Genomic DNA, 17,075 nt, shown 5'->3' with positions numbered 1-17,075 from the left:
TTCAAGCGAATTCAAGATGGCGACCATGGAAACAGCTGAAAAAAAAACAATAAAAATACACAATTTTAAAACCTACATTTCGAATGTTACATATTTTTTTGCGTATTTAATAAAAACAACAATCGATATAAATTATAATAAAATAATTTAATAGCTTATTCCATAGTTTTAAAGTAAAAGTCGAAAAAATGATGGTTTTATTACCTCCATTTATTATTATTTTTTATACACTTTATCAACATTTATTCCTCTTCTAACAACTATCCGCACTCAAAAGTGCATAAGGCACTGCATCGTTCGACGGTAAAATTCTTGCATTTAAGGTACCAGTTTAGTGTGATAATAATAAAAATAATTTAGGATAATTTACATAGCGCCACTTTCGTAAAATACTACCTCAAGGGCGCTTCGCTGTGATAATATATGGTACATCGCTTATTCTTGGACAAAATAATAATATAACTGATGTCGAAGGTTTACTTTCCTTTGGGTATACCGCCAGATTGCCTCGTCAAATTAGTCGCATCTGCGATTTGCCCGAATCCAGCTCGGGTCATTCCCTGACCAGTCTAGATATATCCATTCTTCCTTTGTTATTTTTTTCCTTCCTAATATTGTTCATTTATGTTTTATACTGATTTATTATATTTCAAAATATGATAAAAAAAATATCATAGTGAAAAAAAGGGTGGCTTTTTTTATCCACTTTTTGCAAGAGGCTGACGTGATTGAAGTGGTTAGTGAATTTACATATTTTAGATTTAAAAAAATCGAATATATGTATGTAGAAGAAATATATATATTTTTTTTTTTAACTCCCAACCTTTCAATAATTCTTTTCTTTTCAAAACCATATAATTATTACGAAGAAAAACTTATTTTTTTCAATATAAAAACGGTGTTTTAAGATGACATCAAATACATAAAATGTTTATATATTAATTTTTAAATCAAACACAGATTTTTTGAGTCTACTAAATTACATTTTGTTAAAAAACATGTAAAAATTGATATTGTCACAATTGTTTGGCCTAGTTATGGCATTTTTTAATAAAATACAACTTTAAAAATGAATACATAGATTTTTATTAAAAAAGAGAAATACTTTTTTTTTTTATATACATTTATTTAAATCACAATTTATACATATTTATAACTTTTTTTTTCAGAGACCCACCAAGCCTTGTGTGTCTTGTCGGTGTCGGTCTTTTTTTAAAATTTCCACAAATATTTAAATTTCATACTATTTCTGTAAGCCTAAGCGGCTCATTATTAGAAATAGGTATCGAACTGTGGTAGAGTGGGTTCGAACCGAGAAACTCTGACTTAAGAGTCCGCGACACTAACCACGGGACCACAACCCGACACATTAAAATTACAATTAAAACTGAGTTCTACAAATTAAACGCCTAATCAATAAATACAAAGATTTATAGAAAATTATGTTGCGACTTATCGAATACTGGGCCTCGAATGCTTCATTCCAGTACAAAAAAGATTTAATATCGGATTATTTCGCAAATTTTCATACATAATGCTATGCAAATGGTAAATGGGGAGATTTTGGAACAGGTAGATGATTTCATTTATTTGGGTAGTATGTTTTCTAGGGATGGAAAGATTGATAAAGACATAGAAAGGAGAGTGAATGCTGGGAACAGAGTGAATGGTGCACTAAAATCAGTTTTAGCAAATAAAAATCTATCAGCGGAAGCTAAAATGGCAGTACACAATGGAGTTCTGGTTCCAACCCTTATGTATGGAAGCGAAGCATGGAGTTGGCAAAAGAAGGATGAAAGCAGACTGATTGCAGTCGAAATGCGATCCCTCAGACGAATGTGTGGCAAAACGATGTTTGATCGGTGTTCGAATGATGAAATAAGGAAAGAATGTAAGGCTGAGATAAGCATTATCGATAAAATTAAGAAAGGTGTGTTGAGATGGTTTGGACATGTAGAGCGTATGAGTGAAGAAAGAACGGTTAAACAAATTTATGAGGCGAATGTAGTTGGAAAAAGAAGCAGAGGACGACCGAGGAAAACTTGGCACAATCAGGTATGTCAAATACTTGAAAGCGGCCGGGTCAGGCATCGTAATAATCGTCGGGTATGTATGAGGAGATGCATGAATGCAGAAGAGGCAAAGAATGTTTGCAAGGACAGAGTGGTGTGGCGTTCGATTCTCTCTGCCTACCCCTGCGGGGAAGCGGCGTGATGGTTAGTTAGTTAGTTAGTTTAATGCTAAGCAAACCGTTAATAAACACGTCAAATATTGACTCTAATTGGTTCAATTTTCTATTGTCGTTCCGAGCAAACGAAAAGCAAATACTTGAACGAGGTAAATTTAAAAGAACTCAGTTTACGTATCGCTCACTCCTTTCAACAACGTCATATATCAAAAATCGTCAATTTTCAGTTGTGCGCGTTTTCGGAATGCCCAGAAAATGTACTATATCCCAGCAAAAGCGGCATGTTTATAATTTTCAAATACCGTATGTATAAATACATAAAACGTTGTTTGAAAAGGATTAAGTGTATGTGTGTATTTGTGTGTGTAAACACATATCAAATGTACTATATCCCAGCAAAAGCTGAATATTTTAATGTTATTTTTTGACATCTCATCAAAGATGAAGAAGAATATGTAAGTCTGGGCATTTACGGGGCTGACGACCGTCATAGGCTGGTTTAAGTGATCACTTTACACACGTGTAACATTCACCAATTCCACCCATTATTGACAACCACACTACTTAAATTCTTGGAAGCTCCATATATATATATGAACCAATTTAGAAACCTTGTTCTTGAATCACTAGAACTTCACTAGAGACATTTATTGGTGAGATGTAAAGAAGCTTTTTACTAAGCAGAAACTCTTATATTAGTATGTGAGGTCCGAATCCTGGATTACAATCACACACATGAGAAACGCCAGAAAATAACATTTTCATTTTTATTATTAAGCTTATAATTTGACCAGATAATTTATTTACAACATTTGAAAATAACTCCTGTAATTGGAGATAATCCAGATTTTGTGAACAAGTATTGGTACACACTCAAAATGTTGTGAATATTTTTAATTTAATATTTGCCTCCTACAGGGCAGAAAGTGTTGTTTTTGCATTTTGACGAAAAGCTTTTGTTTAATTTTTTTTTATATAAACTTAATGTTTTTCAGATGGATGGATCAAACCATCAGGTTTTACCTAAAAATATTTGTTGCACAGTAAAAAGTCCAATAAGTAGCTTGAAATTTATTTCTTATTCATATTATTATATTTTTAAACTTTAAAAACGATCTCCTGAAAAATCATGTTTGATATATCGCTCACTCCTTTCAAGAACGTCATAAATCAAAAAACTTGATTTTTCAGGAGAACGTTTTAAAAGTTTAAAAATATAATACAATATATTAAAAATAAATATCAAGCCACTTATTGAACTTTTACTGTGCAATAGATCTTTTTAGGTAAAACCTAACTGTTTTTTCTCCATTTGAAAAATATTCAGTTTATTTAAAAAAAATTACTTAAACAATACATTTTCTTCAAAATGCAAAACAACACTCTCTGCCCTGTAGCGGGTAAATATTAAGTTAAAAATATACCTCTTTTGCTGAGATATAGTACATTTTCAGGGCATTCCGAAAACATGCAAAACTGAAAATTTACGATTTTTGATTTATGACGTTCTTGAAAGGAGTGAGCGATATGACGTTGTTGAAAAGAGTGAGGGATAAGTAAGTACTTGAGTTCTGAGTGTAACTTCAAACGAGTATGTATTATAATATAAAATACGAAACGCGAAAATGATCATTTACGCAAAAAGCCCGAAGAAAACCATTACCATAAAAATGAGTACTAAAATTTATGTATTTTTTAAACATTTTAACATAAATCCTTTGAAGTGCAAAGGTTCTTTAAATAAGAATATATTCACCATGGTTAATATTTATTTAATATGGTTAATAGTTTAATATAGTTGTTTAATATATTTAGTTTAGAAATTATAAGCGTCTTAAACATTAAAAATAAATTGATATCTCAACATAGATGAAGAAGAATATGGAAGTCTGGGCATATTCTTCTTCATCTAAGTTGAGATGTCAAAAAATAATATGATTAATAACTGCATAGATAATCCAGATTTGGGAACAAGTATTTGGGGACACACTCAAAGACCGTCACAGGCTGGCTAAAGTAATCACTTTAACAATCATACTACTCAATTTTATATATATATATATATATATATATATATATATATATATATATATATATATATATATATATATATATATATATATATATATATATATATATATATATATATATATATCTAAGTTGAGATGTCAAAAAATAATATGATTAATAACTGCATAGATAATCCAGATTTGGGAACAAGTATTTGGGGACACACTCAAAGACTGTCACAGGCTGGCTAAAGTAATCACTTTAACAATCATACTACTCAATTTTATATATATATATATATATATATATATATATATATATATATATATATATATATATATATATATATATATATATATATATATATATATATATATATATATATATATATATATATATATATATATATATATATATATATATATATATATATATATTTATATATATATATATATATATATATATATATATATATATATATTGTATATACATACCTGATGTAATTCATACGTCGCTTCATGTGTGAGTTCATGGCAGTATCTATGGTTGATTTAAGTAATCAAGAACCCTCTTAAATGTATCCAAGATCCTTACCGTATTATTTAATGTCTCCCAGACGCGTAGGTAAATACATGATTTTCACATTTTATTAAATAATTTTACCAGTTTTTTTATTTACAACATTTTAAGTGTGCTTAAATCCTTGCTCACAAATCTGGCATTCTCCACTTTTCAATTATTTTTAGAAATAACTCCTAAATGGAGAGACCCAAATTTGTAAACAAGTACTTGGGCACACCTTAAATGTGGACCATTCATTATATTTTATTATTTCATTTCGAAACAGCTCAGGTCAGAAGTTAAAAACAGCTTCAATCACCCATACTATTATCTGTTTCATTTTATAATTCACTTTCGCCTTCACAGGCGACCATACTACATATATACAGTAAAACCCCAATATGACGGACCTCTGTTTAATGAACTTTGGATACAAAGTGCTAAAAATCCGGTCAAACTATTTACTATCCCCATTATTTTTTGAAATCTTTACATGGATGATGAAGAATATGGAAGTCTGGGCATTTACGACGCTTACGGCCGTCATACGCTCTTTTAAGTGATCACTTTAAACACGTGTAACATTCACCAATTCTACCCACGATTGACAACCACACTACTCAAATTCTTGGAAGTTCTATAAATATAATCCAATTTCGACACATTGTGCTTGAATCACTAGAGACATCTATTGTGAGATGAAAGAAGCAATAAGAAGTAGAAATAATTGGAGATAAGCCAGATTTGTGTAAGTATTTGGGCACACTCAAAATGTTTTTAACATAATTTTCAATTTTATTTTAGCTTATAATTTCACCAGTTATTTTTGTTTATTTACAACATTGTGAAAATGCTATTACTTTTTTTTCTATTTTTATATAACGGAATTTCTGCTTCAACGGACACCCCAATGGATCACTGTCATGATTTCTCTCGTGTTATTATTGACTTATAAATTAATATGAAAAATCAAAAGACTATCTATATATATATATATGAAGGTTAAACATAAGATATTTTCATAAAACGAAAAACGGACACCGATATACGTCATCAAATTTTACGTCATCGGGTGTGTTATGGGGCGTATCCCTTTATGTATCTGCTTTATAGAGCTGTAATAGTAGTAGTGTGGATTCGTTTGTGTGACGTCATTCGTTACCAACTAACGAGAACAACGTTTTCACGAAGGTGAATTTTGCAATAGAAAATAATGAATGAATATATTGATTATATCGGCTGTTATAAACACAAAACGAGTCTTACACAATCCTTTATTGAGTATGTTAACCTTTCCGGGAGTATGGACGTAATTAAAAGTCGGTGCGAATTTTCATTACAGGAGTATCGACGTTAATGAGCGTTGAAGTCCGTCTTTCAGTTAGTATGATGTAACTTGTATAGCAATGACATATGTAGATACTTGTGTGTAATTTTCTCATAATTTAAAATTATTTCGAAAAGGTTTTTTTTTTTTTATTATTGAAACATAATTTTTATCTTCATAATATGGTACATCGATTTGCAGATTTTTTTTTTATTTCTTGTAATAAGAACCTCCCCACAAGGAAACACTTGGAGACACTCCCCAGAGAAAGTCGGACATAATTTTTTGTACTCCCGAAAAGGCTAAAAATAGATATTCCTCCCGAGCGATAATACCCTATTAGATTGTTGGGTAATATATCCAAAATTAAACAGGGTTTATTGGATTTGAGTTCTACATTTATTTATGTATATGTTAATACGTGACGCGTTTCGTCTTATTAAGACATTATTAAACACATTAGAGTGTTTGATAATGTCTTAATAAGACGAAACGCGTCACGTATTAACATATACACAAATAAATGTAGAATTCAAATCCAATAAACCTTGTTTAATTTTGGATGTATTACCCAACAATGCAATATTGAATTCTACCAACTGTCTACAGTTACAATAAATACCCGATTAGTCCGTTATATCGAGGTTTTACTGTACAACTTTTTAGACCCTATGTTCGCTGCGGTCACGGTTCAACATTATTATTATTATTATTTATTACTTATTAATACTATGCCCTCCAGACAGGCTTCGGTAATATTCAGCTGTCGCGGTGACGTCACAACAATAACGAAAATATAATCGGACAAAAAAGGTCGATCGGTCAATGGGATAGAAATTTGAATAAATGTTTCAACACACTTTTGTTATACTTGACATATGGGTCGATAGGGTCATTTCACTATTTAACAGGAAAAAAAATTTATTTAAAATATGATACGGAAATTTAAAAAAAAAATGATTTTTTAAATAATTACTTATTAGAAATATTTGGTTTCATTGATTGATCTAACCATTTTTAATTTAAGTTTTACTGGGTAAATAACACTACAATTTTTTTAAATCTATTGTGAAACGTGTTTTGATACATTCCGCATCATTTTCAAACACCCTATACGGTGCTTAAAAATGACAAAATAGATTTTAGGAATAGTGGTATTTATTAAGCAAAACTAAAATAATAAAAATAATTAAAAAAAAAAAACAATTATATTAAAGGTACACAAAAATTTTCAATAAATTTAGGTTTTTTATCATAAATATAAACAAAATTATCAAAAATACGTATATATTTCTAACTAACTAACTAACTAACCATCACACCGCTTCCCCGCAGGGGTAGGCAGAGAGAATAGAGCGTCACACCACTCTGTCCTTGCAAACATTCTTCGCCTCTTCCACGTTCATGCATCTCCTCATACATACCCGCCGTTTGTTACGACTCCTAACCTGACCACTTTCAAGTATTTGGCATACCTGATCGTGCCATGTTTTTCTCGGTCTTCCTCTGCTTCTTTTCCCGCTAACATTCGCCTCATAAATTTGTTTTACCGTTCTTTCCTCACTCATTCGTTCTACATGTCCAAACCATCTCAACACACCTTTCTTAATTTTATCGATAATGCTTATCTCAGCTTCCTTATTTCCTTATTTCACTATTCGCACATCTATCATGCATCGTTTTGTCGCACATTCTTCTGAGAGATCGCATTTCGACTGCATTCAGTCTACTTTCATCCTTCTTTTGCCAACTCCTGAGAAAACTTAAACAACACATATAGTTATAATTAAAATGTAACTTTGTTTTAAAATCACTAAAAAAATTATATTATAACTTAATTATAACGTATACCGGTTTCGAAGCTAACCGCTTCTTTATCAAAACTGATCAGTCTTGATAAAGAAGCGGTTGGCTTCGAAACCGGTAGAGATTATAATTAAGTTATAATAAAACATTTATGGTGATTATAAAACAAAGTTACATTTTAATTACAAAAGGGAAAATCACAAAGTTAGTGCTTCAAATATAAATTAAAACACATAAAGTGTCTATCCAATTTTTTGGCTAAATATCTACTCAGATTAATAATTAGATTATCCTAAATTCGAGGGGTAGGTACATACTTTTATAGTGCCTGAAACTAGAGTGTGCCGGGAATAAATTGAATCGAATGCTTTCTGTCTCTTAAAAAGGGCACTTAATTATTTTCCAAGTGAGTTAGATGAAATGGATCTCCCACGCCGACAAGATAAGTGATTTTCTAATTATCCCTAGTCAAATCGTTTTGTCAATTTAATTATATGTTTTAGGGGCTGTATAATTATAAATAACAGTATATATATGTATATATATATATATATATATATATATATATATATATATATATATATATATATATATATATATATATATGTGTAATAAAATACCTAGGTACCTACCTATACAATTTATTAAGTACTTACAAATAGTACCTACATAAAACAGTTCTACCACCAGATGTCGCATGCGTCGCACTGAATAAAACAAAAGACATCAGAAAGAAAAAATATAATATTCTGAACTGTCACAATCAGATAGATAGATAGAAAAATATTATGAAGATAAATTAAGAATAAACTTTAATTATGAACTTTAAGTACAAAGCAACACATTGTTTATTTTATTATTATACACCTACTTTACATATTATTTACACCCAATTTACGAAGGAAAATATTACCACGTTATATATATATATATATATATATATATATATATATATATATATATATATATATATATATATATATATATATATATATATATACATATATATATATATATATATATATATATATATATATATATATATATATATATATATATATATATATATTTAAATATATATATCACGCTGCTTCTCCGCAGGGGTAGGCAGAGAGAATAGAACGCCACACCACTCTGTCTTTGCAAACTTCTTCGCCTCTTCCACATTCATGCATCTCCTATTTCAAAATAATCGACGATTATTTCGACTCCTGACCCGGCTGCTTTCAAGTATTTGACATACCTGACTGTCCCAAGTTTTCCTCGGTCTTCCTCAGCTTATTCTTCCAACTACATTTGCCTCATAAATTTGATTATCCGTTCTTTCCTCAATCATATACGTTTCACATGTCCAAACCATCTCAACACACCTTTCTTAATTTTACATATTTGGACACACTCAAAATATTGCAAATATTTTACATATTGCAGATATGATAATATACATATGGAAAGACATCTGTGCAAATTTGGACTGCGTTAAATTTTACCTCAATAAAACCAACGTCGAACTTTGGCATGTTCACATTTATAAACCCAAAAATGGTGATTATTTTTACATTTTAAACAATACATTTTAATTAAAATATTTTAAGCGACTTTTACATGAACTATTTCCTTTTGCACAGACTTTTTCTAAAATAAATAATAAATAAATATCAAGCCACTTATTGATTTTTTTACTGTGCAACAGATCTTTCTAGGTAAAATCTGAAGGTTTTTTCTCCATTTGAAGAATATTTAGTTTATTTAAAAAAATATTTAAACAACACCTTTTCTTCAAAATGCAAAAACAACACTTTCTGCCCTGTAGCGGGTAAATATTAAGTTAAAAATATGTCGTTTTTGCTGGGATATAGTACCTATATTTTCTAGGCATTCCAAAAACACGCACAACTGAAAATTGACGATTTTTTATATATTTGACGTTATTGAAAGGAATGAGCGATATGTGCAAATTTGGACTGCGTTAAATTCTACCTAAATGAAACCAACGTCGAACTTTGACTTCACATTAACAAACCCAAAAGTGGTGATTATTTTTACATTTTAAACAATACATTTAATTAACATATTTTAAGCAACTTTTACACAAACTATTTACTATTGCACAGACATTTCCCGTAAAGTATCATCAGCATTGTCATCACACATATGAAGAATGGGGGTCTCCATAGAAATAATGGGAAATAAATGACGGAAAACTTTCAACTTGACGACTCCGGTAATGTTAGACGATTAAGTCGTTAGATGGTGTATTGTGACCATTATTTTTCATAATATTATACTTGCGCACTTTCTCGTGTCAACGCAATCGATGTGACATGTTGACCGTTAAAGTGGTCACTAACGTACTTAGAAATATTTTTAATGACTCGAAAATATCAATCTTCTTCTTCTTCTTTTTCTAGATCCTAGGGATCTGTTTGTGCCTCCGCTTGTAGCCCTTGGGATCTTGTCTCCCAGCTGTCTTTCCACCTTTATATTATATATATATATATATATATATATATATATATATATATATATATATATATATATATATATATATATATATATATATATATATATATATATATATATATATATATATTTATATATATATATATATATATATATATATATATATATATATATATATATATATATATTTATATATATATATATATATATATATTATATATATATATATATATATATATATATATATATATTTATATATATATATATATATTTATATATTTATATATATATATATATATATATATATATATATATATATATATATATATATATATATATATATATATATATATATATATATATTTATATATATATAGATATACGAGCAGAGGCGTACATTCCATATAGGCAGAAAAGCAGTGCCTACCTGGATTACTCGCGTTCCAAATACATATACATTAGAAACACAACCAGTGCCTACTATGCCGACTATGCCTTATCCTTACCAAACTTTACTGCTAGGGGAGTGTGTTTAGATGGTTTGGACATGTGGAACGAATGGGTGAGGAAAGAACGGTAAAACAAATGTATGAGGCGAATATAGTTGGAAAAAGAAGCATACGACGATACGAATTCACTGCTTCGCTGTTACCTAATTGGAAGAGATATTTTATCTCTCAGACTGAAACTCTTTTCTTGTTTCCAATTCCGTTTTCCACCTTAACAGAAGTTTGATCATGATGGATCTTGATGACAGATTGCTCGTGAAAAGGATTTGAACAGTACGGTCCAGCTCCTAACAAATTACAAATAACTGAGATACATAATTAAAAATGTCATATTATATATTATTTTGTCAGCCTCCGTAGTGTAATGGTCAGCACGCTCGGCTACCGTTCTGAAGGTCCTGGGTTCGATTACCAAGGGGACAAAATAAATATAAGTGATTTTTTCACTAACTAACTAACTAACTAACCATCACGCCGCTTCCCCGCAGGGGTAGGCAGAGAGAATAGAGCGCCACACCACTCTGTCCTTGCAAACATTCTTCGCCTCTTCCACGTTCATGCATCTCCTCATACATACCCGCCGATTGTTACGACTCCTAACCTGACCACTTTCAAGTATTTGGCATACCTGATCGTGCCATGTTTTTCTCGGTCTTCCTCTGCTTCTTTTCCCGCTAACATTCGCCTCATAAATTTGTTTTACCGTTCTTTCCTCACTGTCATATTTATTCAATATTACCCTGGACTGGTACCTGAAACGGGGGGCTGATCACCTTTCCTTCATCTGTAAACGATCAAGTGTTTATATGACAAGTTTATATGACACAGTGCCCTATGCACCATTGGGGTGCGGATAAGGGTTTTATTATTATTATTATTATTATTATATCGTAGTGTGTCCCAATTTTAACATAATTTGTGTTGCACTTGAACTTTGATCTTTCCCTTTTCCCCTTTTCCTTCCTGGTATTTACAATTAACGACATAAGTATGTGAAATTTTGTAAATGGAATGTTACAATTGCCTGCTTTTTTTTTTACTCGTTGTTGTATATGTATTTATGTAACTGTTATGTTAAATTTCCAAATAAATATATACATATTCAGTTTATAACTTGCCGTGTTTTTCTGGGGTTATCTACCCATATCTAATTAAAATTTCACCTGGTAAATACCACTATTTCTTAAGAGGGTACTCGCTAACACATATTTCAGAAAGCGATAAATTATCGGCTGCGTGATAAAAAAATATATATACGTGTCGGAATTAGATTTTTTTTGGAATATACATACATTTTATTGAAAAAATATTTTCATTTTTTTTTACTTCTTACTAGATTTATATTATCCACTGACACTTCGTAATGGAATTGCATTTTTAATATATTATTAGATTAAAACCAATATTTTTAGCTTTTCCACTTTTTTTATTTGACCAGCGACCGGGTTTCATCGTTACCGACATCATCAGACCAGTCTGACCAGGTCAAATAAAAAAAGTGGAAAAGCTAAAAATATTGGTTTTAATCTAATAATATATTAACTTCTTACCTTTCAATAAGTCTTTTTTTTTCAAAACCATATATTTCGAAGACAAACTCATTTTTTCTATACAAAAACGGCGTTTTAAGAAAAAAAATCAAATTTCGTAAAATGTTACCTGGATTTAGAGAAAATTAAGTTACGACTTAAAACTGGGCCTTAAACCTTCAATTCCACCAGTTATTTTTTTAAGGAATAACCCGGAGAGCCTCTTCTTTTAGAGGTTTGTGTGCCGGTAGGATAGTAAGGATAGGGAAGGTAAATGTGAAAAATACATTACAAACACCCAGACCAATTGAAAATAAATCTTTCTTGCGTTTATTTTGCACTTGGCGGTGATCGAACGTCTACCCAACTGCGCTATATTTACTCACTACATTTTGAGTGTGTCCAACGCCTTGTTTACAGTTCTTCGTCTATGTTGAGATGTCAATATATTGATTTAATATTATACATCAATAATGACAGAAATAACACCCAAACCAATTGAAAATAAGTATTTCTTGAGTTTATTTTGCACTTGGCGGTGATCGAACGTCTACCCAACTGCGCTATATTTACTCACTACATTTTGAGTGTGTCGAAAGCCTTGTTTACAGTTCTTCGTCTATGTTGAGATGTCAATGTATTGATTTAATATTATACATCAATAATGACAGAAATAACACCCAAACCAATTGAAAATAAGTATTTCTTGAGTTTATTTCGCACTTGGCGGTGATCGAACGTCTACCCAACTGCGCTATATTTATTCACTACATTTTGAGTGTGTCCAACGCCTTGTTTACAGTTCTTCGTCTATGTTGAGATGTCAATGTATTGATTTAATATTATACATCAATAATGACAGAAATAACACCCAAACCAATTGAAAATAAGTATTTCTTGAGTTTATTTTGCACTTGGCGGTGATCGAACGTCTACCCAACTGCGCTATATTTATTCACTACATTTTGAGTGTGTCCAACGCCTTGTTTACAGTTCTTCGTCTATGTTGAGATGTCAATATATTGATACAATATTATACATCAATAATGACAGAAATAACACGTGTGCGAATAGTAACGTATGCGGCAGGGAGTCGAAATCAACATACATAGCTAGATTCGACAAGTCGAGAAAGTGAAATGATATCCAGATAGGGACACACCTAATGCATGTTAAGTACAGCGTTGAGACACATAGGTCCATACGAGCATGTGTTATTATATATTACGCATCGCACACCAGTTCTGAAAGGTGCCAACTCAAAATTCTGCTTCAGAAAAAATCTATATAAAATATTATTTTTTGACATCTCAACAGATGAAGAATATACGAACGGTTTACGACCCTCATAGGCCGATTTAAGTGATCACTTTAACATGTAACATTCACCAATTCTATACATGATTGACACCCACAATACTCAAATTCTTGGAACTTCTATATATTTGGTTCAATTTCAAAACATAGTGCTTGAATCACTAGAGAGTAAAATTGTAGTAATTCAAGAAAGAGTTCTTGGTACTTTTAAATATATATATATATATATATATATATATATATATATATATATATATATATATATATATATATATATATATATATATATATATATATATATATATATATATATATATATATATATATATATATATATATATATATATATATATATATATATATATATATATATATATATATATATATATATATATATATATATATATATATATATATATATATATATATATAAAATTACAATTTATGCAATTGAAAGAGTTTCTGCTTAATAAAAGGCTTCTTTACAATAGATGTCTCTAGCGAAGTTCTAGTGATTCAAACACAACGTTTCGAAATTGGATCATATGTATAGAACTTCCAAGAATTTAAGTAGTGTGGTTGTCAATCGTGGGTAGAACTGGTGAATGTTACACGTGTGTAAAGTGATCACTTAAACTAGCTAATGACGGTCGTAAGCTCCGTAAATGCCCATACTTCCATATTCTTCTTCATGTAAGTCGAGATGTCAAAAAATAATGTTGTATTTTATTTTTTAGTTTTTTTTAGTTATTTTTAGTTTGTACCATTTGAAACTGGAGCGACGACACGTCAAGAGATATACTTCTAGTACCTAAGACAAGTGGCAGGCCACGTGTTACGTTTTAAAAGTGAACAAGTTTCTAGATTTTTAAAGCACTCGTTTTAAAAGAAAACACTTTGTCGGCGTCCAAAGTCAAGTGGTTATCGTGCTCTTTGGCATGTGTGACATCCTGGGTTCTAACCCTGGCTGGTCATTAAAATAATAACAGTTTTTTATTTAAAAAAAATGTAACTTAGTCTAGATCCGAATTGATGAACTGACTTCAGAAGGTTAATAAATCAGTGTTCCGCAAACTTTTTCTATTCAAGGTACACCTGCCAAATTAAGACATTTCAGAGGTGCATATTTACCATATTATGGTAACATATTTAATATATTATGTTTAATGCGAAATGTGAGCTTACTTAACTGAGCAAACGCAATCAAAATTTGGAGCAATTGTGTTATTTTCACAAAACTACAGGATTAAATTGAATATGTATGTTACTCATACCTGCATATAAATAAAAGAGTCTCTGATGGATAAAAGCTTTCTCAAATCAACCATAGATGGATCCAGTGAACTCGCACGTAAAGCATCATGATATTTATAACATGTGTATATTAATATAAATGTACATATATGTATATATATATATATATATATATATATATATATATATATATATATATATATATATATATATATATATATATATATATATATATATATATATATATATATATATATACGTATATATATATATATATATATATATATATATATATATATATATATATATATATATATATATATATATATATATATATATATATATATATATATATATATATGTATATATATATGTTATATATATATATATATATATATATATATATATATATATATATATATACATACATATATATATACCTATTTATATATATATATATATATATATATATATATATATATATATATATATATATATATATATATATATATATATATATATATGTATATATATATATATATATATATATATATATATATACGTATATATATATATATATATATATATATATATATATATATATATATATATATATATATATATATATATATATATATATATATATATATATATATATATATATATGTATATATATATGTATATATATATATATATATATATATATATATATATATATATATATATATATATATACATACATATATATATACCTATTTATATATATATATATATATATATATATATATATATATATATATATATATATATATATATAGTTATTCAAAAAATTTCAGAAGTGTGATTATGAAACATAGGCAGAACGGTGAATATTACCCAAATGTAAAAGCATCACTTAACCAGCCTATGACAGATCGTAACCCCTGCAAGTATTCCTACCTTCCATATTCTTCTTCATCATAAAATTGTAAATATTAAAATACTTTAAATACTTTTTTAAAGTTCTGGTGAATGTTACACGTGTGTAAAGACATCACTTATCAGTCTATGATAGGTCATAATCCCTGTAAATACCCAGATTTCCACTAACCCATTTACCTTTGTTAGATATCAAAATATTAAAAATAAAAAAAAAACAGCTTTTCATTTATAGTTTTGGTATATTTTAAGAATATACGTGACGTGTAGTATTGTTTGCATGCTATTGTAGTGATCGTCCTGACGAAGAGATGGGTACGTCTCAAAACCAGTAGACATAAAAATCTCGGTGTGTTGTTATATACTAATATTAATAACAATTTTTTTAATAAAAATATAAAATTAAAAATGACACACCTCTAAGTAAATGCTTTAAATATTAATAATGTTGAGAATACTATAAATAACACACAAAAATTAGTAAAATAAATCAATCGATATAAAAAAAAATAATTTAATGATTTGAAAAATACTTACCCTATATTTTTTTCCGTTTCTCTATTTGCAGTCGTATATTATATACACTTCAATATAACAGGTATTAAATAATAAATTTATCGATCGAGTTTTTAATTTCAATAAAACAACCGATCGATAAATATTACCGGCCAATCAAAATCGTATACGGCACACACCGGTCAATAAATTATTTAACATTATATTAAAAGATAAAAAAAATTAACTTCAGCTAATCACGATTTTAAAACACAATTGGAATATGTATTTTTTATTTAAAACGAACCCGCGAGCTGTACTTTATTGTTTGCAACAATACACTTTGATATTTAAAATGAACGCACTACATTTGTATTTTAAATACTGATTAATAGATCAATTATTATATTGTATTGTATTTAAACTTTATAGAAACGTTGAACACATATCTGAGTTTCAAAACATTTGATTTCTGTTACACTCGGGTGGTTTTAAACGCACGCAAACATTTTTGAGATGAAATCTAAATCACTTTTTCACTCGGCGAACGCGACCAGTTTTAAGAAACTAAACCATTTTGATTTGTTTTCATCCTTTTCGGCGCACTTTTGATAAGTTTTGAATTGAAAGATAAGATCGCGATGCCAGAAGCTGCCCAGAGCGGCGCGAACTCAGCCTACGAAGGCTTTTTCTCGACT

General features: G+C 29.1%; 1 protein-coding gene across 1 annotated transcript in view; it reads right to left on the bottom strand.

Moving 5' to 3' along the window:
* The window catches only part of LOC148309110 (uncharacterized), a 208,562-nt gene extending 191,487 nt beyond the window's left edge, over positions 1–17,075 (bottom strand). Inside the window, exon 1 of the mRNA XM_088260666.1 lies at positions 16,420–17,075. The gene's annotated coding sequence lies outside the window, so the exon portion shown is untranslated. The remainder of the gene's footprint in view (positions 1–16,419) is intronic.

The sequence above is a fragment of the Brachycentrus maculatus genome, unplaced genomic scaffold (assembly GCF_059751285.1).
Source record: "Brachycentrus maculatus isolate JH-2025_06_01 unplaced genomic scaffold, ASM5975128v1 h1tg000139l, whole genome shotgun sequence".
In the NCBI taxonomy this organism is placed as follows: Eukaryota; Metazoa; Arthropoda; class Insecta; order Trichoptera; family Brachycentridae; genus Brachycentrus; species Brachycentrus maculatus.
Note: the sequence above shows the minus strand (reverse complement) of the source record. Positions and strands in the feature narration are given on the sequence as shown.